The sequence below is a fragment of the Macrotis lagotis genome, chromosome 1 (genome assembly GCF_037893015.1).
Source record: "Macrotis lagotis isolate mMagLag1 chromosome 1, bilby.v1.9.chrom.fasta, whole genome shotgun sequence".
Taxonomy (NCBI): Eukaryota; Metazoa; Chordata; class Mammalia; order Peramelemorphia; family Peramelidae; genus Macrotis; species Macrotis lagotis.
The window spans coordinates 825397480-825422696 of record NC_133658.1 but is presented as its reverse complement, the minus strand read 5'-3'; the positions used below and the strand labels follow the sequence as shown (position 1 = coordinate 825422696).

General features: G+C 32.9%; 1 long non-coding RNA gene across 21 annotated transcripts in view; it reads left to right on the top strand.

Annotated features, from left to right (window-relative positions):
* LOC141508492 (uncharacterized) overlaps positions 1 to 25217 on the top strand; it is a 107200-nt gene that overhangs the window by 71218 nt on the left and 10765 nt on the right. For 11 of the 21 annotated variants that reach the window (XR_012474434.1, XR_012474444.1, XR_012474439.1 and 8 more), the window contains 2 exons: positions 49 to 15970; positions 21389 to 24134. This is a non-coding gene — a long non-coding RNA (uncharacterized LOC141508492). The other 10 variants (XR_012474443.1, XR_012474432.1, XR_012474440.1 and 7 more) reach the window with 9 other exon arrangements.

The following is a 25217-nucleotide window of genomic DNA, read 5'->3' as shown; positions in this document are numbered from 1 at the left end:
CAATAAGCCTGCATTCTAAATCTTAATTACATTTCTTGCCTTTTGCAGGTGGATGTTACCATCCTGATGGGGGAAAAAAGCCTTGTCTCGAGTGTTTCAGTATCTCGTTGATTTAAAAAAATAAAAATTATTGTCCTACTGTTTTAAGAGAGCATAGGCTCTTTTAAACATTTAGATGGATTAATCTACTAACCAAAAATGAAGGAAAAGTTATGTTTAGTTTCTTATCTAGAACTTTTATAGAGGCTTCTTAAATTATTTATAATTGTTATGGAGTTGTGATGAAATGAGCATATAATCATTTACCTCATATCTTCCCTTAAGAAAGTAGCATAATAACCCATGACTTTTTTTTCTTTTTTTCCCCCCTTAATGGTGCCAGTTTTAAATAGATTTTATTCTCCATGACAGGAATTTCATTTCCACTTGTTTACAGAACTGATGAAATGAAATGTTTTTTACTTCTCTCCCCCTACACATATTCAGGTATTCAGAATGCCCAGATTTACATATTATCTTTTTTTTTTTTTAAGTTTTTGCAAGGCAATGGGGTTAAGTGGCTTGCCCAAGGCCACACGGCTAGGTAATTATTAAGTGTCTGAGGTCGGATTTGAACCCAGGTACTCCTGACTCTAGGGCCGGTGCTCTGTCCACTGCACCACCTAGCCACCCCCTACATAATATCTTAAATGTTATTTTTAAGACTGCTACTGCCTTGACTTTTTGCCTTTTTCTAATACTTTATTTTTTAAAATTCAGAAAAGATAAAACAAAAATAATCTTTTCTGAATTTTACCCTTTTCAGTTCGTAATTCTACTGAAAATATTCTGAAATTTAATTCAAAACGGCAACAACAAAAAATCTATATTCTTTCAAAAAGTCATCTTACATATCAAAGTCTGAATGAATAACAGATCCCTTTAGGTTACTTTGTTAAATGAAATACATATTACCTGGCTGTGTGGCCTTGGGCAAGCCACTTAACCCCATTTGCCTTGCAAAAATCTATTTAAAAAATGAAATGCATAATAGAGACTTTCAGTTATTACAAATTGTTAAATCATTTCACTGTATTTTAACTAAATTATTTTTAAACTTTTACTTAGACAGCTCTTTTACCTAGAAAATACTGGCTAAGAAGAGGAGAATTTTAAGAAATATATTAAAGTATTAGGATTTATTTTATTATGAATTTATACTTTATAAAATATTATTATATAAGAATTAAAATTATGCTATAGTCATTTTAACTTTTAACTAATTTAGATAGCAAGGGACAAGCAAAAGGACTACCAAAAATTTGTTTTAAATTGTAAGTTTTTACCAATCTCATTCTAGAAAATATTTATTTGTTTTAATTCTGATAGACTATTTGGCTATTTCCATTTTGGAAATTAATTGGTCATTTAAATTTTAAATTTTGTAGTATGGAAATGACTTAGATCTCAAGGTTAACAAGAAAAATTTGTTGTTGTTTTTCAATGATTTCAGTTAAATTTTGTAGTATGAGGGGGCGGCTAGGTGACATAGTGGATAAAGCACCGGCCCTGGAGTCTGGAGTACCTGGGTTTAAATCCGGTTTCAGACACTTAATAATTGACTAGTTGTGTGGCCTTGGGCAAGCCACTTAACCCCATTTGCCTTGCAAAAAAAAAAAACCTTAAATAAATAAATAGATAAATTTTGTAGTATGGAAATGATTTAGATCTCAAGGTTAACAAGAAAAATTTGTTGTTTTTCAATGATTCCAGTCATGTCCAACCCTAAATAAAATAGTTTGAGGTTTTTTTATTAGAGATACTGGAGTGGTTTGCCATTTCCTTCCCCACCTCATTTTACAAACAAGCAACTGAAGCAAACAGGGTGAAGTGACTTATTTAGGATGACAAAGCTTAGGAAATATCAGATTTGAACTCTCTAAGTGGAGTCTCCCTAACTCCAGGCCTGGTATTCTATCCAGAATAGGTTTAATTGTTTGCTTAAATTGAAATCTAAATTCAGTTTCATGGGACCAATTTCAAGAGATAAGTTTTCTTGTAAAATCAGGTATGGTACTGAGAAATATTTTTGTCATTTAATATTCAGAAATTTTATTTCTATTTTCTTTGAATATTTTTTCTCTGAGATTTTTTATAACAGGTAATTTTACACAGAATTAGATTTATATTAACATTTTGTAGAATATACTTCTAGATAGTTCTAATTCACTATTCTTTGAATTTAAGAGGAACTCAGCTTTTCAATGTTTAGGCTCTAGTTTATTTTTAAATACTATAATAGATGTTATCTATCCTGGCATTTCTACATTCAATATGTTTATTAAAATTGTTTCATAAGCTACAGAATTTGTCAATTCTGGATGTAAATAAAAGGAAAATGTTTTTTCTTAACCAACTTACATTTTAAAGGACCATGTAAATTATTTTTCATCTGATATTAACTTGGAATTTGTACCTTTTTTGTCTTGTACACGGACATAATTTTCTTAGTATAGATATTTTCATTATTAATTTGTAGTTGTGGAATTTAACCTTTAGGAACCTTCACTTTTCAGCAACATTAATTCCCTGGGATGGGGGAATAGGAATAAATCCAAAAGGACTTGAGTGTTTTTAATAGTGAAAACTATTCCTAACTCAGGCATTTTTTAAAAATGTATGTTTGAATTGTATTATATGTGTTTATTATAGTATTTTCTTTTGTGTCTATATATGTATATATATATCATAACATTTTTACTTTTATTACTTGCTATTTGTAATTAAGGGCAGTAAAACCTTTGAACCTATGAGAAATTTTTCATATTAATTTGAAAAGATGAATTGAAATTTAAGACATTTCTTAATATAGTATTGGTTTTTATGTTTTCATTGTGAAAACTTAGTTTTTCAACATTACTTTGATGGAGTCATATTTTTACTGAAAGCAAGACAAAATCTATTAATCATTTTGAAGATTTCTCTAATATGTATTAGGTTTTATTAAGAAATATGTTAGTATCAAAAGCATGCATAAAACAAAGAATCTTTTTTTTTTAATGTATTTATTAAAACAAAGAATCTTAAAAGCATTAAGTGCCTTCCAACAGTGTCTGTAACACAACTCATTCTATTAATCATTCTCTATATGGAATACCAGTATATGTTTCTACACAAATATGTATACAATGTGAACCAGATTAAAAATGTGGAGTCTTCATTTCTGTGGGAACCAACCTTTATAAATGACTGGTTTTCTTGGAAAAATATTTCGTACTTTGACAGTAACCTATTTTTTGGAATCCTGTCATTTTACAGATATAGGAATACCATCCACAAATAGTGTAAATTCCAGAGAATTATTTAGGATTATTCAAGATGAAGTAGAGTCAAAAAAAAAAAACCCATGAGAAGATAGTTAGAAAATAGTAAACTTGGGAGAACTTGGTTTTCTCTGGACTTAAGGCAGAGTTTATTTGATTATTGCTGTTCAGTTACCCCTAACAGCTCCCTCATGCATATCCTGCTATTGCCACCTGACGCAAGCTTAACAGAACTAAAATCAAACTAGAACAGAACTGTCTAAAATAAATAGTGTTTTATGCCATCCAGAAACAGATTGACAGCTCATGCATAATAAGAATATTGTGGGAAATTGTACTCATTTTAATGTACATACTCAAAATGCCACCTCCCTGACATTAACCTGATGACTCTGTTGTATTGCATGATGATCTCTATCTAAATTATATCAAGACTATTTATGCTGAGAACAGTATATGTGAATTGGGGACAGAAGGTTGGATTTTGAGTTGGAAATGTATGAAAACCGGTTCTTTTATTTTACTTTGCCATTATGACTTGGAGTAAGTTACAAGTTCTTCAAATCTAAAATGAGGGCTGGACTAGATGATATCTAAGATGCTTATCTACTCAAACTCTTATGACCTATGGCAATTCGCAAGCTGCACTAAATATTGACTGAATGAAACAATCCCTACTTTCAATGAGCTTCATCTTATGCTTTTTGTTATATAACCCATTCCTGTGATGTCTTCCTTACTAGATTTTGAGCTCTTTAAAGAGCAGATGAAATGTCTTCTACACATTTGTATCCTTGCCAGTTAGCATAGTACTTTGCATATAATAGATGTTTAAATATTAATGAGATGCCTTTCCTTTTACTAGTGACCATATAGTCTACATTATAATGAAACTGAAATAATGTTCTCTAGATGGTCTCAATAGATTTCCACATATTTGGAGGAGGGAAAGGGTGGACTTCTAAAATAATATAAGGGAAAAAACTTCCTTTCGATTAAAATTAGCCAAAAAATAAAATGAGTTGCTTTTGGAAGTAGTGATTTCATAGACATAGTCGTTTTCTCATGATGGTACAGGGGATAGCAGCTGGATTTTGAAACAGATCCTCCCTCTTGACTTCAGTTCTTTTTCAGTGTTGCCATCCATAAACCATTTTGGCATAGGACAACTCAACTGAAGAGACTGAACACTAAAATTCTAGTTTTGAGTTTGCAAAACAAGAATTAGCCTAACCTAATATCCACAAATGAATGGTAGAAATGTACATCAGGAATGGAGGGAAACCTATGGAGTGTTACTGCCAGATACAAAATAGTCTGGCTGTATACTTTTTTGGTAGATTGGGATTGGATCAGGAGGGCAAATAGAACATCCATTTCTTTGACTTTTAAGATTTTTGACAGTATTACTTCAGTCAGCATTTCCAGTAGTAGTAGTTCAATTAATTGTCTTGCTATCCACGTAGAATCCATCTCCTCCATTATTTTTTTGTTTTGTGTAGACCATCCCCCACACCCAAAATACACTTTGTTTTTTCATTTCTGCTTCTTAGAAACTTTCAACTCTTTCTGAATATAAACTCATCTGCCCACTACTAGCTACAAGAAAGTTTTCCTGATACCCTTAATTGTGCAGTTTAATTCATACCTCCTATTAGAATATAGTTCTTTGAAGGTGAAGACTTTTATTTTTGTCTTTGTATTCCCGGGACTTTTCAGATAGTAAACACTTAATATTTGTTGAATTATGTTTTCTACCTTGTATTTTAATTATATTTGTTCCTAGGTAAATTTTGCCTGATAACACAAGGAAATAAATAATTTAAATGAATGTTATAGGCTATAAGTTGTAAAAATATGGAAGAAATTGCTAAGATTACACTTACAAGGACCAAGATAGTACCTTAGGAACAACAAAGGGGTTTCAAGATAGGAAGTAACACAGTAACTCATTCTTTTTTTTTTTTTAATGATGTGGAACAGTCAGGTGGTATAGTGGATAGAGCACTGGCCCTGGAGTCAGGAGGACTTGAGTTCAAATGTGGCATCAGACTCTTAATTGCCTGTGTGACCTTGGGCAAGTCACTTAATCCCATTGCCTTGCCAAAAAGAAAAAAATAATGTACATGATCTTAGAATAGAAAAGGTTTGGAATGAGTTAACAAGCATTTATTTGGGTTAGAAACTGTCCGTTTTTAATGCAGCTAACTCGTGGTTGTTTTTTTAGGTTTTTGCTAGGCAATGGGGTTAAGTGGCTTGCCCAAGGCCACACAGCTAGGTAATTATTAAGTGTCTAAGGCCAGATTTGAACTCAGGTACTTCTGACTCCAGGGCCAGTGCTCTATCCACTGCGCCACCTAGCCGCCCCTAACTTGTGCTTTTTTAAAAAGCACTTTACTATGAAATAACTAATACAGCTTTGATAGTCTGCATTGAATCATTTGAAATGAGGAAAAGGGAGAAAATGTCCTAATTTCAGAGTGAATTTGTACTGGGGACCTAGAGAAAAGAGTATTAGAAAATGGGAGAGGATTTAGAAATGAATCAGAATGACAAAAATTGGTCACCTATTTTAGTTCTTATTTTCCTTACTTCTAGAATTTTGAATTCAGGTTAGTTCTTTGTTCAGCTATTTTGTATATTATGGAGAATGTTATAAGGCATCTTAGAAACCTAGCTACCATTTTGTAACATTTCTGTTGCGAAATGTTTCTCAAAAGTTGACTTACATAAAAAACAAATTGGAAAAGCATCAGTTATAGATCGGGTGCTATTTGTACCCCAAAAAATCTAAACTAGATGCCATTTTGTATCAAGCCAAACTTATAATTTCTAAGTTGAGTTGCTAGATAACACCTCACATTGAAAAGCAAGCATAGCATTTCAAACCTAAAAGAAATGAGTTAAACCTAGAAAATCCTTAACAGTGATGAAGAAATTCAAGGCCATAATCAACATGGCCTTGTGTTATCATAGTCAGTATGCTTACTATGTGTCAGTGTATAACCCTAAGATTTTTGGAGAACCTACATCCACAAAACTAGCATTGTATTACCTAATATTTTTGTGTGACAATCTTGAAAACTGGAATTTATGAACTATGAGGAAAAGGAAACTTACAGAGATTAAATGATTGATACACAATGCTCACATGAACTGTGGTACTAAATTCTTAACACAACCCAGATATGCCATTCTCTGATTATCTTTTTTTAGGTCCCTTGAAGCATGGAAAAATGGGCTGGAGAATGATCTTTAAGAGGAGGTTATATGACTGGTTATTCAAAGAAAGAGAAGGACTTTACCATTCTGAATACATGCCACCACTATTCATGGTGGGAAAGACTGTTGGTAGGAGTTTTTTATCCAGGTACTTGTAGTTGAGTAACAGCATGCACATTTTTCATGTTACTTTTCTTCAAAAATAACATTTGAATGAGAGGAAAATAATCATTCCTATTAAAAAGCATTTGATTTAATCTACAATAAATTATTCAGAATTTATATTTTTAAAACCTCTTATGCCAATTAAGTGGTTGGATATTTGTGTTGAATTTACCTAATGGGCAACTAGGAGTTAAAAACATTTGGGAGAGCTGTATCGGGAGTACTGAATCTGGATTATGGTTGGAATAGACCTTATCATATAGACCAACTTTACTTCATGCAAGAATTCATAGTATCCCTACCAAATGAAAGTGTGTTAGCTTAAGTACATCCAGGAATGGGAAAAGAACTATATTAGAAAGCAGTTTATTTTGTAACAATTTTTAATTGTTAGAAAGTTCTAGTGACCAGAAATAAAGACTGCTTTTCTATAATTTCATTCTTTGATTTTACTTGTTGCTTATTTTTACATAGAACATAACTAATTCATTTTTCCAGAAAACAGCTTTTGAAAGCAGCTAAGTTAACACAGTGGATAGAATGTGAGGTTTAGAACTGAAGCTAGCATGAATTCTGATTTCACATTGACTGGCTGTAAGGTTATTGTGAAGATCAAATGAAATAAAAATTATAAAGCAATTGTTGCAATACCTGACATAGAGAATGTGCTATATCAGTGTTACTTATTATTGCTTCCATATTTCTCCCTTGCACATTTCTTTTCTCAAATTCTTTCATTTCTAGTTTTTCAGATTTTGAATTTCAATGAGGAAGAACCCCACAATCAAGGGAGGAGAAATAATTTGGCTAGAGGCTTAATATAACTTTAGAGTGAGGTCCTCTGACTATAAATCCAGTGGCCTTTTCTGTGTCTTTTTACTTCTGGTTGTGTTGAGTTCATCAAGATCTGCTTAAAATGTGACAAGTGCAGTAAAAGGGTGTAAGTCAGTAAATAGATATGTATATATCAAATGAAAATTGTAAACAATTCTGCCATCTAAGATAAGATTACAACTTACCAGTATTCTGTGAACCAATGGGAAAATGGCCTTATGCTCAGTCATTGATATCACCAATACATCATCTTTCAAAAGAAATAAATATCTGGTCCCTTAGCCTAATAAATGTCAGAGACAGAATGCCTCAGAATGCAGGCAATGAGTGACAGCTCAAATTTGAACCAAAATTTCCTAATTCTATGTCCAGCATTCTTCCTACAGGGCCATACTGCCTATTATAGGCAAATAATCAGTAATCTCACATTCCCTTGAATTAGAGGTAAAACATGTAAAGATAAATCAGTTCTTAAATTAAAAAATTAAGATGTTAAACTAGATCTCTAAATGTTAAAATGATATCTCAGCTCTGAAGTTTTTTGATTATTTGAAGCGATAAAAAAGTTAAGGTAGTTACCTAAGACAATTGATTTCTTTTTTTACTAACATTTTGATCTTTTATTTGAAATTATTGAACAAATTTGGAGAATACTTTGTATCAGAAGAACTTCTAAGTGAATTCTATTAATATTGAACTTCTAAATATTGTTGATATTAGAATTTTTATGATTTTTAAGGAATAAAATCCTTTTTATCTTAAGGAACAGAGAGACAGACAGACAGACAGACAGACACATAGACACATAGTACCTGGCTATTTGGGAATGAATTCCTCAGCGATGGCTACCAGAAAATAAAGGAAATTGCAAAAAGCCACTTTGTCCCCCATTATTCATGCACTAGCAATGATATTGTCAGAACAAGGGTGCTAGCTTTTTAACTTGTGAGGTTAGAATATGCTAGCTTTAATTTGGCTCCTGGTATTAAGTTGAGATCCTGGTCCAGTTATCAATCGAATCTTCCACTGGTAGATATTGATCATATCAATCTTGACACTCCTATGATAAATTAAACTAGAAGAAGGGAGTTTGATGCTAAAAGGCAGAACCTACAGGTTCTCTAGGAAAGGGAAATGAAAGAATTGTTAGCACTGACTTTCTTTATAGATGAACAGGCAAGAAGGAAATTATTGAAATGTTTAGTTGTCTGAAACTCTAGTACTCATAATAAGTATTTGTAAAAAATTCAATGAAAATAATTGTAGCATATATACCAAAATTTTTGTAAAGATAAGGTAGAGAAAGACTCTAAATTAAATATTTAGGTCAGTACTGACAAGGCAAAAATGAGAATAGAGAAAAGTGGCAAGAACTATATTAAACTAGTGGGTTAATGATAAAAACTGAGAACAAGTGCTATTAGATGCAAAGAAACCTCATACCTGTACATCTTTGAAAAATAATTTGTAGGTTTTGGACAAGACAAGGACTCAACATCACAAAGAAATGAAATTGATTATATTTTTACCAGGAAAAAATTATTCATAATTGATGTAGAGATTCTTAAATCAAGTGTCTACACAGTCATACTAAAATCAAAGACCAAAGTCATTACAAAGTTAGAAGTAAAATGATTAAAAAGATAATTCAATTGAAACAACTTTTCTCTTGTATTTGAACAATTTATTGATTTTTTAAAAACTGGGAAAACTTATATGAATTAATGGCAAAGAGAACAGCAAATACTGTGAAGATGAAAAATTTTGTTATAGCCAATATCATAATTTCAAAAGGTTTAGCTAATGTGAATGGATTGCCATAACAAAGAACAATAGAACTTAAACAAACTTCATCAGAAAACATTTGATAATGCTTGTCTAGCAGAAGATGACAACCCAAGATGATAGAACTCTTAGAATTTCTGATTTGTTTTGAGCAATAATGTAGAATGATAATGGAATATGATGAACCAGATCACCTCATAAAACAGAAAGGAATGAAAACTTAATTTTTTTTCAAAATTGAGAAATGCAATTAAGTTATCTTGAAGGCTTTGCAGGATTAAACATTGAAAGAACAATGAACAGAAGAAAAATAGAAAACAGCTCCCAAACAATTTTTTAGGACATTTCTTTAGTTTCAAGGGCAATAGAACTATTTTTAAGAAGGATCACTAAAATGATAGAGTAGGAACAAACATTTACCAACTATGTACCAGACACTGTGCTAGTGCTTTTGCAAATACTTTGTTTCTCATACCTTTTGCAGTGGTTAAAAAAAAAAGATTGTGACTTGCTCAAGGTCTCAGAGCTAGTAGGTATCTGAGGATGGATTTAATCTTAGGTCTTATCTGACTCTTAAGTCCAAGACTGCATCACCAAATGCTTCACCAAGTGTTAACAGTGCCAAAGGTGGAAAAAGCAGCAAAAAATGGATGAAGTGCACATTATGTTAACCTTTTAGAGACAACAAATTTATGACAGTCCTAAAAGATTCATGGTATCTAAGCAGTCTGTGATACAACCAATAAGGAATTTCAAGAGCTGAATTGAAGTATGACATCTGGAAAATGTATGCTAAAAACTGACTTATATCCAGGGTATGATATAAGAAATAGATAGCTCAAGCTTTCAACAGGTATCCTGGTAATAGGAGAAAGCAAGGAAAGATCCTAGCACATTAGGGTGGAACTTCATTACAAACTGAGGAAACTTGGACAAGAATTTACCAAGATGTACTTGGATTATGATCCTCATTGTTGGAGGGAGCATCCAAATCTGTCAGCTGACATAAATTTTGTAGTGGTTTTTTTTTTTTAATTAAAAAATGAAGCGCTGGTGCTAGAATCAGAGTCTTCCTAGGATAGTTTGTTTATTCTTGCATAAACAGGCATATCAAATTTAAACTTTCAACCCTTATGAATATATACGGTATATGTGTAATGAGTGATAGGGGACTTTATTTTAAATGAAAGAATTGGGAATAATTAGTTGTCTTTTATTTAAAATATTTTCAGTCTTGAGAAGATAAATTTAGTGTATGTATCTTTCTTGAAATGGAAAACAATTATACCATTGTAATAAACTTTACCATAAGTTAGAATCACAGTTGCATTCACTCAGTCATAACTGATGAAAATTTTAAAAATTTAATAATGAAAGACTTAGGACAGAATTCACTGACATCCTGCTATATTTATTTTTGGTAAGTTGTTTTTGAATAAGAAAACAGTAGACCAAGCTTTATCTTAAGCTTCCTTAAAAAAAAAATTTCACAGGGGCGGCTAGGTGGCTTAGTGGATAAAGCACCAGCCTTGGAGTCAGTAGTACCTAGGTTCAAATCCGGTAATAATTATCTAGCTGTGTGGCCTTGGGCAAGCCATTTAACCCCATTTGCCTTGCAAAATAAAAAACCTAAAACAATTTTTTTTTAAATTTCACACTGCTGTAGCAGTATAGTTGGCTTCAATTTGTTTAATGACCTGAATTATCTTCAGACAAATACTACCATTTCCCTTCCATGATCAGTAATAAATTTCTATTCATTTTAGCACAGATACTTGAATGAAATAAGGACTGTTTAAAACTATGATAAAATTGTTATTTCTCTTTAGAGTAATATTAACTAAGTTAACTTTTAAAAACCCTTAAAAAGTAAGTTAGTTCAGGCAAGGGTAGGAAACCAGTCAACCATTTAATGGAGATTCTAAAGCAATTCAACTTTATTAAGGACAACTAAGTGGTAGGGGGTCCCCTGAGCATCTGAGAAATGGCTAGGCTTTGTTGCTTCTGGCAACAAAGTGTTGGCTAACTTGCAGGAAGCAAGTGAGCATCTTTATAGAAGTGAAATTAAAGATGTTAGCTAACAGGAATTGAGTGAGTAAGCAATAATATAATTTGGCTATCTTGGGGCTTTCTTAGAATCCCTAAAACTGGTAGATGAAATTTTCTTGGTGGGAAGAAAAGAAATGGGGGAAGGAAGGATGACAGAATAGAATGTTCAGGGAAACAATTAGTCTTTTTGGCTTCTGAGCCTCAGGCTGTCCTGGGTAAGAAATTATGATGTCTGCTGGTGATAAAAATCTTAATGTTCAAGGGGTACCTCAGAAGTAATCTAGTTCATCCATGGATGGAAACTGATCTACAACATCGCCCACCAGCAATTATCCCAAATCTTGTTAAAAGACCTTCAAGAGGCACCCATTCTACTTTGGAAAGACACTAAGTTTTAGGAAGTAATTTCAGTCCCCAAATCTGGCTCTTTAACCTCCATCCATTTACTAGTAGTTCTGATTCCTGGGACCAAATAAGTCTAATCTCTTCATCAAACAGAAAATAAGCAATTATTTGCAGAAGAAAAAAACTTGAGAAATAACCATTTCTTATTTAAGTATCTGGTTGTAGAAGGTTAAGCATAAATTTATCCTTATATCCCTCCAAATCTGGTAATGAAAGTAGAAAAAATAATGAAAGTCCTTATTTTTTGATTCTGAATATTAAGATATTGTGTAAATCAAAACTTTAAGGAACCCATTGTTAAACATAGTTAAAATATTTAATGAACATATAAGAATACTCTTAAGGATTTTTAATCCACCACCCTATCCGCTAGAAGGTTCCTATCCTTGAAAATAAAACTTCATGTTCACATAGTCATTCACACAACCCCTACCTTAGCTAAGGACCACTGATCACCTCTTGTTTAGCAAAGTTTTGGAATAGCTTCTTAATCAGCCTCCTCAATTCTCTGCCCATTCCATTCTATCTCAGACTGCTGTCAAAGCAATTTCCTTAAGCACACATTTATGATTTCCCCTATGAAAGCAATCCTAATGGCTTTCTATTTTTTAAGATAAAATAACTTTTCTAGCTTTGAAAGTCATAGACATCCTGGTCCCAATCTATCTTTAGTTTTCATTGAAGATTAAACTCTCAGGGCCACTAGGTGGCGTAGTGTAAAATAATTTTTCTAGCTTTGAAAGTCATAGATATCCTGGTCCCAACCCATCTTTATAGTTTTCATTGAAGATTAAACTCTCGGGGCTGCTTAGGTGGCATAGTGGATAAAGCACCGGCCCTGGAGTCAGGAGTACCTGAGTTCAAATCCAGCCTCAGACACTTCATTACCTAGCTGTGTGGCCTTGGGCAAGCCACTTAACCCCGTTTGCCTTGAAAAAATCTAAAAAAAAATTAAACTCCTTTGAGCTGGGCATGGAGTGAAAGAATGACATTAGCAATGGGACACCTCTGCCTTAGGTTTCTCAAGCATAAAAAGGGTGGTGCCTTTGCATTGGCCATTTTGCACGTGGAAGGAGGTAAAACTGATAACTTGTCTTAAGGTAGGAAGAAGCAGAGGATGTACAACTTGACCCAACTTGAGAGTAGAAAAAATCATCCAGGTCATCCAATAGAAAAACAGGAACTAGGGCAGAAAGACTTTTACTCATGAATAATTTTTTGTCTATTGGTTTTTTTACATTTTTTTATGCTTTTAACTCTTAAGTGGACAGTGCATATGAGAGAACTAAGATGCAATTTGCATTCTACTGAAGGTTTACAACCTTTACACAGTTGTTACAAGGTAACTTGAGAAAGGGAGCATTACAATGGGAAAAATAAGTGGAAGAAGAACTGAGTCTTGGAAGAAAAATTAGGATTGCTGAAAGCAGAGGAGAAGAGTATATCCCTTGCTTCTGAGAGCAGTAGAATATTGAATATGGAAAGTAGTGTAGTTTGTTGAAAAACTTAGAATATTTGAAATTAAAATAAATCTGAAAAAGCAAATTGAAACCAAACCAGAAAATCTTAAATTCTACTCTGAGATTTGTATTTTGCCTTAAAGCTAAGAGGGAGCCACAGAGTTTTTGAGCAAGAAAATGATATGCTCAAATTTATGTCTTAGTAAGATTCTGTTTACATCAGAAGACACTAAGCAGAAACCATTGAGTCAAGCTGAGCCTTGCTATATATGCAAGTATGTACTTTTAAAATTTATATTTTATTGATTAGTAAATATAGTCTGTGGTTAGCAATTTGAACAATTTGTTAATTAAAATATAAATATTGTAATTCATTTGATTATAAATATGGTCTTATGGTCATTTTATTTTTATTTTATGATCATTTTTCAGAGATCTAACCTCTACCTCCCAGTATTTAAATTTTTTATAACCTTTTTAACAAGGATGCTCTAGATAATTTTTTTCTTAATCTACTGATAAAGGTCAGGAAAGAGATAAACTTAAAGGAAATTAGCTCAGGAGAAATAACAGACTATAGATGTGTAGATGATACAGAAATTTCATACTTTTATATATATATATATTTTTTTTTTTTAATGTGGTAGACTCTGGTCAAGACAAGTACCAAGCATTACAAAGAATTAAACTGACTTTTGACATAGAGAAGTGGGAGTTATTCCTGAGTTATGTGACAATAGTCAAACCAAGTGCTTTTATAAATCAGAATTTACAACAACAAAAAAATGAATTGAATAGAAAGGTAACCAAATACTAGAAAAAAAATATCTTAGCCCTTACTGATATCCCCCAAAAAAATGGTGGCCCAAAAAACCCATCCTATCAACGTGTGCCCACACTGCCATCTAAAAGTCTTTGAAGGTCACAACCTAGGCACAAATTGCAGGTATTTTTGACTATCTTTGTAGGAAATACATGGTTTTGAAAGCAAATTTTTCAATAATGAACTCAGTTCTTTCTATCATAATTGAAAGATGTTGAGAATGACTCCTTTGTACTGGTTAATTCTAGAAAAACATAGAACAATACCTTGCAAATTCTTGCCACGAAAGCTCCCAACTCTCTAATATCAAGAACATTCAAGATTTCTTAGAAAGTACTACAACACTTATTCATTGACCCTCTGTGAACATTGTTCAGTTGTGACTCTGATCCTATGGACCATGTTGTCCATTAAGTTTCCTTGGCAAAGATAATAGAAAGGTTTTACCATTTCCTCTTCCAGTTGATTAAGGCAAATACAAGTTAAATGACTTTCCCAGGATTGAACAGCTAGCTAGTAAATCAGATCAGATTTGAAATTGGGCTTTTCTGAATTCTAACCCAGCTTTCCACCCATTAAACCATCAAACTATCCAAACTGAGCAAAGCAAAAAATCACTGAAAGAAGAGATAGTATAAATTCTAGATCAAGTAGGGATTTCCTGTAGATGCTGAGATTCTCCAGATGATTTCATTAGCAAAAGACATTAATTCATTGTCTCAAATTCCAAAATTTTTAAAAGTAGCTAGAAATCCAAATATTAGTTCAGGTCAACTTGGAAGAACATTTTACACAGAAGAACAGGACTAACATGATAATCATAGGTTTTTAAAGGTCAAAATCTGGATTAACTTCCAACCTTAAGTCCCATCAAGTAGGCAGAAATGTGCAGTGAAGATTTTGAGACAAGCTTATTCTGAAATCAGACAACATACCAAGTTTCATGCTTTTGCCATTGTAAAGTTCAGTTATTTTCACCTGTTGTGAACATTTGATGAACATTGAATCCTTTGAAACATGAAGAAAAGTAGAAATAAAACAATGGTAAATGCTTCAGATTAAAATAGTAAAGCCATCAGATTGTTGACAAGTTAATCCCATAAAGTGTAGGTGTCTCCTGAGTTTTCTCCAGCATAAAGAAATCTTAAATTTCTTGGAAATCTGTTGGGTGCACATTTCACACTCTAGTGGGAAACCATATAACCAAGTACTGTTTTGAAGACTTAAAAAAAAATCATTTATATTTGGTTATTTTTCCTTTAACAAAAAATTGCCAGTATTTCGTGTATCTTGTTTTTTAGCTAATTTGCAAAATGAAAAGATTCTGCATACCAGGAATGATGTTTATTATTAGTAATGAAGCAGAACTGTAAATGAATTTGAAACACAGAGCATGTGTAGTGGTCAACTCCCCTGAGAGGACCACTTCCCTTACATTAAAATATTTTTCAGTGTGTCCCCAAGGTTTTTATTCTTTTTTGTATATGTAATTTCTTATGTCAACTAGAAATGCATATGAATTAAGCATCTTTTTAAAAATACATATTCCTGGGACAGTTAGGTGGCACAGTAGATAAAGCACTGGCCCTGGAGTCAGGAGTACCTGGGTTCAAATCTGGTCTCAGACATTTAATTACCTGTGGCCTTGGGCAAGCCACTTAACCCCATTTGCCTTGCAAAAGAAACCTTAAAAAAATACATATTCCTTGGATGTTGAGAGTAGTCTCTACTGCTGTATGAATTAGATTAATTTTTTCTTAATTTCCCATTTCTGTCTACTTCACCAAGAATATGGGAGTCTTCAGGGAAGGCAAAAAAAGGATGCTGAGGTAATTTTGTTCACAAGGCAGGATTTGGGCTGAGATTTGAAGGAAGCCAGAGTAAATGGAACACCATTGCCAGCTTGGGGAGTACACACCATTAAGGTAAGATGGTATATCCAAGGAATAGAAAGTTAGCCACTGTAGAGAGATCGTAGAGTATATGGGAGATGTGAAGTGAAGTGAAAGATATGAGAGAGCATGTGTAAGATGACTGGAAAGTAAGGAAGGGGCCACGTTGTATAGGGATTTAAATGACAAAGGGAGTCCTTGATATTTGAAGCTGGAAGAAATAAGGAACCACTGAAGTTTATGGAATAATGGACCCAGCAACCTAAAGGCATTTTCAAAGAAGAAAGTAATTGTAAAATGAGTCATTTGTTGCTTATTTGGCCAAAATATTTTAACTAATGGAGGTTTCAGGTCTATTTAAACAGTTTTAACAACTTTATTAAAGCTTGTTGAAAAACTGGATCACATGGTGACCAATTACTGGTAATAAAGCTTTTTGAAACTTAAAAAATGTATCTCAGTTGACAGATGTACATATACATCATTGGACTTGTGGCCTTTTGCATTACTTTTCAAACCTTTTAGAAATCAGGGTTTGGAAGTTTTGAGACATTAGAATGTGACTGCTGAAGAATGTATTAAAAGAGAGAAGATATGTAAGGATGTTTGGAAATTACATCAAAAATGAAATGACCAAGATCCATGAAATCAGCTGTACTGTCATTGACTTTTTAAGATCAAAGGAACACAGGAATAAGAAAAGACTTGAGTTCTGATACTTGTTAGCTGTGAGACCTGCAGGAGAGTCACATAAACTTACTAAATCTCAGTTTCTTCAGTGAAAGATAGGTCTGGATTAGATGATTCACGAGGGCCCTCCCAACTCTAAGCGTTCTTCCTTACTGAAGGAAATTGAAATTGAAAAGAGATAAGAAAATATTGAGATTGAACTAAGTTAATATTTTCCTAAATTTAAAAAAAAAATTTTTTTAAAGAAAAAATTCTGCTTTCTCCCATTTATTCCACAGTCAGCACAATGGATAGAGCACTGGCCCTGGAATCAGGAGGATGTGAGTTCAAATCTAGCCTCAGACACTTAATAATTACCTGGCTCTGTGACCTTGGGCAAGTCACTTAACCCCATTACCTTGCCAAAAAAAAATTAGTTCATGAGCTAGGTTTGATTTTTTTTTATATTGAAAATTTTAAAATCAAGTGGAAAACATTAAGATAACCAATTATTTAAATATGAAGGTACTAAACAAGATCAACATGCTTGTGTGCTATCAAAAAACACAAAATGGTAAAATCTTGAAGAATTGGAAATTCATTCTTTGTCACATATCCAGATATAGAATATGATGTGAAAATTTCCATCCCTCCTGCTTTTTACTGAAAATTAGACTACAGATTTAACAGAGCTGGCAATCTTTAAGCAAGTTCTTATGAACAGTTTTAAGAAAATGAAGTGCATTATGTTTCCAGGATAATGTGCCAAATATTTGAAGCCTCTGAAATGATGACATCTATAACACTAGTGATGTGATTCTCTTTCAAACTGTAAAAACACTTATTGTTTGAAGTACACCTTCTAGAAAAGGAGCTACTGGTACCTATACGGATTTTGACCATTAATATCCCATAATAGTAATAATAGCTCACATTTCTAGTGCTTTAAAGGTTTAGAAAATGCTTGTGCTTTGAACTAAGAAGTATGGAAGTAAAAAGGTAGAGACTATTGGAAAAAATTTTATTAGGGTAAAATATCTGACTTGAAGAGCCTCAATTGCTCATAAACTTTTAAATCTGACATTTAAAAGATTAAAGCACAGAATGGAATGGAAGGGCTACAGAAATTATGCAAAGTCCATAGTCAAATAATTTTGGAGAAATACAAGCCAAAAATGATAAATCAGAATTCTTTAATGCTTGGCCTTCTAGAATATTTGAAAGTTTGTCATTCTGACTACACAAGCATTTCTGGGGCCTAGAAGTTAATGTACAACATACATTTACCAAATACCTGTTGACTATGTACTATGCAAGACACTGAAGATAGCCAAAAATGTGAGTTGTGCCTCAAAGGTCAAACTCTAGATAAGATGTGAATTCTTTTTTCAGAAAGCAGCATAAATCTACCTAACTTGATCCCATTGTTCAGATGCAAGTCCCTGGAGTTTAGATCCAGAATCACAATTAGGGAACATCAGTCACTGGACTTAGCTTATTTCCCATGATGAGATAAAACATTTAATTTTTACCTTTAAATATTAGGGCTTTCATTCTCATAGCTTAAAGACTTTTGAGGGTTGCTGTTTCAGTTTACTTGTAGTCTGTAGTCCAAAGTCCTTGATTCCCTGGTTCATCTTGATTAGGAGGAACAGTTATTAAACATTCTATTTTTTGATTGAGTTCCATGTGCACAGCCCCTGCTTCATAAGTCAAAAATGACTTATAAGTATAGGATTAAACTTTATGCTGAAAAATCACCTTACAAATCTCAGGTCTCAGAAATCTTTACTGCTCTCATAGTCATTAGCTTTTGACAATGTATTATGCTAGATATCTCTGGGGGAGATTAAAAAAGAATTAATTCCTCAAATAATTGATGATCCAGATGATCCAAGGCCAATAAACATGAAAAGTGAGCCTAATTAAAAGCCAAATGTGATACCACTTACAATGATGATAATCCCTAATTTCTTATAGTTCATAAACACCATTTAGAATATACTTTGCTCAAATTGAAGCCTAGAAAGATTAAGTAATTTTGCAAAGATCACACAATTTCGTGTGTGGATTAAAATTCTAGTTCAAGCTGAAATTAGAAAGTAGATCTTTTGACTGTTAGTCCTACACTGTTTCTAAAATACTGTGGTTTCCTCTGCTGAAATAGGAATTTGCAGAAGAGAATATAAACTGAGAGGCTTCATGTCAGAGGTGAAACTTGAGTTGGACCTAGGAAGATGTGAGAATTGGGTAGAGGAAGTATTCCTGATAGAGCAACATGAGGAAATTGATTGCTAATAGTTCCTGGACTTAGAAGTTTTCTATAAATTTGGATTTCTATACATTTTTCCATCAACACTTTTATTTTGACCAGTTCTAGGACTAGGAGCATAGAACAGAATATTTAAAACAAAGTAGGCTGATTCATGTAGAAATCTGGCTAATGTTTTCAGTGTAGCTATCTCTTTGGTTGATTTGGGGGAGTAAAACAGTGATTTTTTTGCTGTTGTTTGTGTACTTTATTGATGCCTTAAATTTTTAACAGCATTGTCATTTCTATTCATCCCTCCCCCCACCCAGTTGAGCTTTCCCTTGAAACAGAGGAAAATAGTTAAGTAAAATTAGTCATCACAAAAGTGTGAGATTCCACAGCCATTAGCCCACTACCTCTAAATGGAAAGGAATAATGGGGTGCGAAATTTTCCTTTTCCTTATAGCTGTTTGATCATTACAGTTGCATAGCTTCCAGATGTGTTGTAGTGTTCTTGTTGTGTATTATAGTGTATATTTTGTTTTTCTGGATCAGCTTTTTTCACTTTGTATTATATACAAGTCTTCATTTTTTTTTTCTGAATTCTAATCTGGAATTTCATGCAACACCATCCTTTTTTATTACATTCATATATATATACATATATATATATATCAAACTTTAATAGAATTATTGACTTAGAATTGGAAGTGACCTTACAGATCATCAAATCCATCACCCCACATTTTATAGTTGAGCAAACTTAGGGCCAGAAAGGCTAAATGATCTGTCTCAGGTCACATATCTAGGAAGTATCCAAGGCAGAATTTAGACATATGATACTATGTTAAATATCTGACAAATAGTCATAGAGCCTGAACTTAAATAACCATCAACAAAAGGGAATTCAAGCTTTGACTGCTTTGTGGTTTCTCCTAATTTTGAGCCAAAATATCTTCTAGTTTTATCTATTACTTTAATTTTTATTTTCCCAGGTCAAGTAGAATACATTTAATTCTTATTCAATAGTATTTGAAATCTCTATCATATCTTTAGATACCTGAAGGATCATGTTGACAAATCTTTCCTTTTCCAAGTTCAACATTTCCAGTTCCTTAAAACAAGCAATGACATGATTTTCTGTCTACATACCATACTGTTTGTTCATTGTTGAAGAATTTCCATGTCAGTGTCCTTTTTATGTGTTGTTCAGAAATGGATGCAATATTCCATATGGGACTGGACATGGGAGATGATTATTTTTTGTTCAGGATGCTGCACTTAATATTAATGGAGCCTCAAGATTGAATTATGTCTTTGGCTGCCATATTATTTAAATTGCAGTATAGTAAAATCTCTTTAAGTCCTCATGAACTGCTGCCTAGACTAAGGTTTCTTTCCCTTTTGGACTCCTCAGAATAATGTATTTAAATGTATAAAATAAAATTGCATGAGATTACAAAGAAAACCAATTGTCTCAAAATGTAATTATAAAAAAAATTTTAAATGTTCATAGTTAAGAACTGCTTTATCTAACCACATAATATACTTAGGTGATTATCTTTTGTAAGCCATATGTAGTTAACGAGTTTCTATGCCATTTCACAGGATCCAAACCTCATTTTTCTCATCAGTGTTACTGTAAAGAATAAATGAAATCATGCATAAAAATTGAAAAATTTGATCAGCTGTGTTCAGAAATCCATGCTTTCATACATAAAGATTTAAGGTGGTTTGATAATATCTTTTTTAAAAACAATTTTTGAGAGATCCTGGGATCACTTTATTACCAAAGTATTAAAACAGCATAAATTCCATGGTCAATCTAACTTGAACTTAATGGCTACACCAAAGACTATCTTATTGAAGGACATCCTTGATATCAGCCTCAAAGATAAATGACCTGATTTTCTTTTACAATGTATTAGAATCCATTATCGATGAATTTGTCTTCATCTTAAAATCATAATATAATAATGCATCAGAAATTCACATTTTTCTTATTTGGAATTCCATGCAGCACAATCCTTTTTCATTACATTCATAGATATATCACACTTTCTAGATTAACATATTTTACTTTGAGAGGAGTCTTCTGTAAACAACTGTTACATAGTCAAGTAGAAACACATGAAACATTGATATAATTCCACTAAGTTATTAGTAGTAAAAAACTAAATCCACTGGTAGCCAGTTGCTTTGTGTAACTAAAATCAAGTTTTACTTTGCTATGTAATCAATCACCCCAATCTCTTTTGGATCCAGAGAACCTCATTATCATTCAGTTTACATGACTTGGAGGTATAAGGAGAAAGTTGAGCTTCAATGTTTCAACTTTGTACTCTAATGTACTCTAATTATTCTGTTAAAATAATAAAAATCTTTAAGTAAGATGATGCTTTGTAAGAGCTTTTTTCTTTCTATAGTTGAGATGTAGACCTGGTTTTGGGGGACAAAATGCCACAAAAGGATTTGTAAAACTTTGCTTATCACAATAGCATGAATGAAGTGATTCTCACTTTGCCTCCTAGGGCTACAAGTGAGACTTCACAATATTTCTGAAGTAACTCTTGAGAGAGCTTGGTACCTCTTTGACTCCCTGAAAAGGATTCCTGGATGCTAAGTCTATGATATTACAAGAAAATATTTAAGAGAATTACAAGAATTCTTGTTGGTATTGCCACCATCTCAAGCTTTTAAGTCTCAAGTAAGTATCTGAACAAAATTCCTCTGTAATTTCAGCTATCTTTATGACTTGTTTGGATCACCCTATAATTGTTTAATAAATTCCATCAGTTATAACTCCATACCCCAAATCAATCACATTTTGGTTCATTTATGTTACAAAGACATTCTGTATTTTGGAATCAATCCAGGACTGCTTAATAAAAGTAAGCTCAGTAAACTTCTAACCTCTTTCAGGCAAAACTCAGCATTTGTTCAAGTTCAGCAAGAAACATAAAATCAGGGCAGTACAAAATCATACAGACTTAGGATCAGAGATTATTAAAATATTCACTTGTACTGGGCTTGGTGATCTCCTTGTTTTTCTTCAATTTGGCTGATCTTCTGGACCCTGAGCTCTGCCTGCTGGGATCTGCACACAGTACCTGCTTGATCTTCCCTGCTTTTGCTGATCTCCTGGACTTTGCCAACCCACATGGACCCATAGTATCTGCTTATTCCTCCCTGCCTTTGCTGATCTCCTGGATTCTGGACTTTTGTTTTTCTACTGGAGCTGATTACTCCTTCTTACATTAATTGACCCTATTCTGCCCTTAACCCTTTGCCTGCCTAAACTTTTGGAATCTAGCAAATACCTATGAATTAACTGAATACCCTTCCCTGCCCTTTCTTACTTACCACATTCCATGACACCCAAGTCCCTGCATGACAGTGGGAATTTACTGGCTTTAAAAATAAATAAAAAAGAAAAGTGCCTGGTATTATAGAATTTTATTTTCTTTTTTTAATTAAAGCTTAATTTCATTACATTTAACTCTCCCTAAAATTTACTAGACCTCCCAATATGACTTTTAGTTGCCCTCTCCCCATTTTATTGTCAAGAATATAGCATAAGAGATATTCTGAGCAGAATTCTATAATACTCGTAAACCATGATGTTTTTTAGAAGGTTCATGTCTTCGACTGCCTTTATATATCATGCAGAATGTTAATACATTAGGAGATTTTCAAGAAATATCACATTGGTTTGAATATGAATTGTACTTCTCCATAAAATCTGACAAAACCTGATTTGATTTCTATCCAAGTGATAGAATATTATGAGTAAGAAATCTAGACTGGTTCTTCAATTTTATTGGCCTTAGGAGTTCCTTGGTAAGGGAATTCACTCTATTAAATAAAGGTTGACCTGCATCTCTGCCTGAGAGATGAAGTGTATGAACCTTCTTTGCCCTGGTCCCAGTCAGTAAGAATGAGGGACCAGACTTGAACCTGGTCTAAGTGGCTTCAAGGACACTCTACCAAACTGTTGTTGGTAAGAGGATTCAAGAAAAGTGACAAAGATGAAAGGAAGAAGAAAAAGATGACCAAAATAAATGAACAATTTGACTTGAATGAAAAGGAATATTAGTTTTAAAAAAAACTTTCACAGTAAATATTTTAATACAATAATTTTGTATAACTTTTTCACTTTTGCCAATTTAAAAAAATAGGTACAGATTATATTCTGATAAATATGGTGCAAGTTCAATGGAATTGTGAAGTAAGGATCTGTTACACAAGGAGGTTGAAGTGATGAGTTATATTCTAATCTCATCTTTAAATCTTGCCTGGAACTACTTTGATTGAAAATTCGTTTTGTTCTATACCTTTTACGATTCAAGCCACATTTCCCATTATGCCTTTAATTCCCATACCCTTTGATGAAAATGTAATGTATGACAATTGTAGAGAATAATTTATTCATGTTTTTTGATTTCCTTTTTTATCACATAATTTGTCTTCATAAAATGTTTATGGTCACTTATTGTACTTTATTTGAGGTAAGGGACTGTATTTTTAGTTATCTTTGTATCATTGATGCCTGGCACAGTGCCTTGAATTACTGTAAGAGTTTAATAAATGTTTATTATGTATCTATTCACATGTTATAATGTTTTTAGTTTTTATTTCTTTATAAAAAGGCTTTAGAATTAGCCTCTTATTTAACATTGTCAGTTTAGAAGATTAGTTATTAATTGTCCTAAGTTTGTATTTTTAATATCTACATTTAGTTCCTCATAGTTGAAAAAATGAGAATATGAATCCAATGGACTGGTTTTATAGAATGGATAATTTTGTTTGGCATGTAACTTTTCTAAGTTCCTAGAAAAATGGTTCCCATATGCTTAGATAATTCAGTTTTTCATTAATAATGAGCATTCTCTCCATCAATATAGAGCATAAGTCCCCACACACACATTAGAATACAGTGTTTATGAGTTGCTATACCCCCCAAACATTTATCCCATGGTAGTCAGCCATCTACTGACTACTAGACCACATGTGAAATCTATTTTACCTTGTTAAGGCATATCAGAGCTGGTACTATACTGGTATAGCCTTTGAGGACCTCCCTCCTCTCCCCCCACCCCCCAGCCATTTGTACAGTATAATAGAACTTTAGAAGTTGACTTTAATAAAGTTATGTTTGTAATTATTAAAATGCAGCTACCTGATTTCCAGTGTGAAGAACACCACCCCCAGCAGAAATTACAACTCTGACTACAACTTCTTAGGTGACTCCCAAGGAGTTGTCTGAGCTATGGACAGGTTAGTGTCAGAAACTAGATCTTGCTTCTTATGCACTGTGGCAGGCCACCTCTGAAGAAAATGAGTATTAGTCAAAAATTGGAAGCTTTGAGATCTACTTTATGCAGTTGCACTATAAAGCAGTTAAATCAGATCTTTTTTTTTTTTGCAAGACAATTGGGTTAAGTGGCTTGCCCAAGGCCACACAGCTAAGTAATTATTGAGTGTCTGAGACTGGATTTGAACTCAAGTACTCCTGACTCCAGGGCTGGTGCTCTATCCATTGTACCACCTAGCCGCCCCTAAATCAGATCATTTTGAAGATTCTAAAGAGATTGTGACCTATCATTTTTCTCCTGTTTTGTTTAGCAGTATAACAAATGTTTCATAGGATGAAACTTCTGTGCCTTGACCATCATCAAGAGTCATTCATCCAGCCCCCCCCAACTCACTGTTCTGAAGCAACTTCCTTTGAGAAAGGATTTTTCTAATGTCATCAAAATGAAATCTATTAAGATTGTAATCAGATATGAATGAGTTAGAAAAGACCATAGAATAAGACCCTTAATTAGAGGCCTAGAGAATTAGGCCTAGAATAAAAAAGGGAAAGGAACTAAGAAACTTCCTCAATATATGCAGATGGTTCACACAGGAGAGGCTATGTTTGTGCTGGTGAAATAGCTTATATATATATATATATATATATATATATATATATATATATATATATATATATATATATGTATATATATATATGTATATGTATATGTATATGTATATGTATATATATATATAATTTTTTTAACTGACAAATTTGTGTTTTTAAACCAGCATCAGTTATAGGTTGATCTTTTTCCAACTTTTACCATCTTGTTAGGTGCCCTTTCTATTTCCTTACATGCTTTACAAGCACTAAAGTAGTGGATTCTAAATTATTAAACCAGGATATTGCTTGTAAAAACAGAGTGTTTAGCTATTTTGTTTTAGTTTTTAAATAATACACAGAACAGTGAAGAAAGCAAAATAGTGCTCAGAGTTGCTGGAAAAAAATATATTTCATTTTACAGTGTAAAAGAAAAGGCCTCAATTATTTCTCCTACTCTT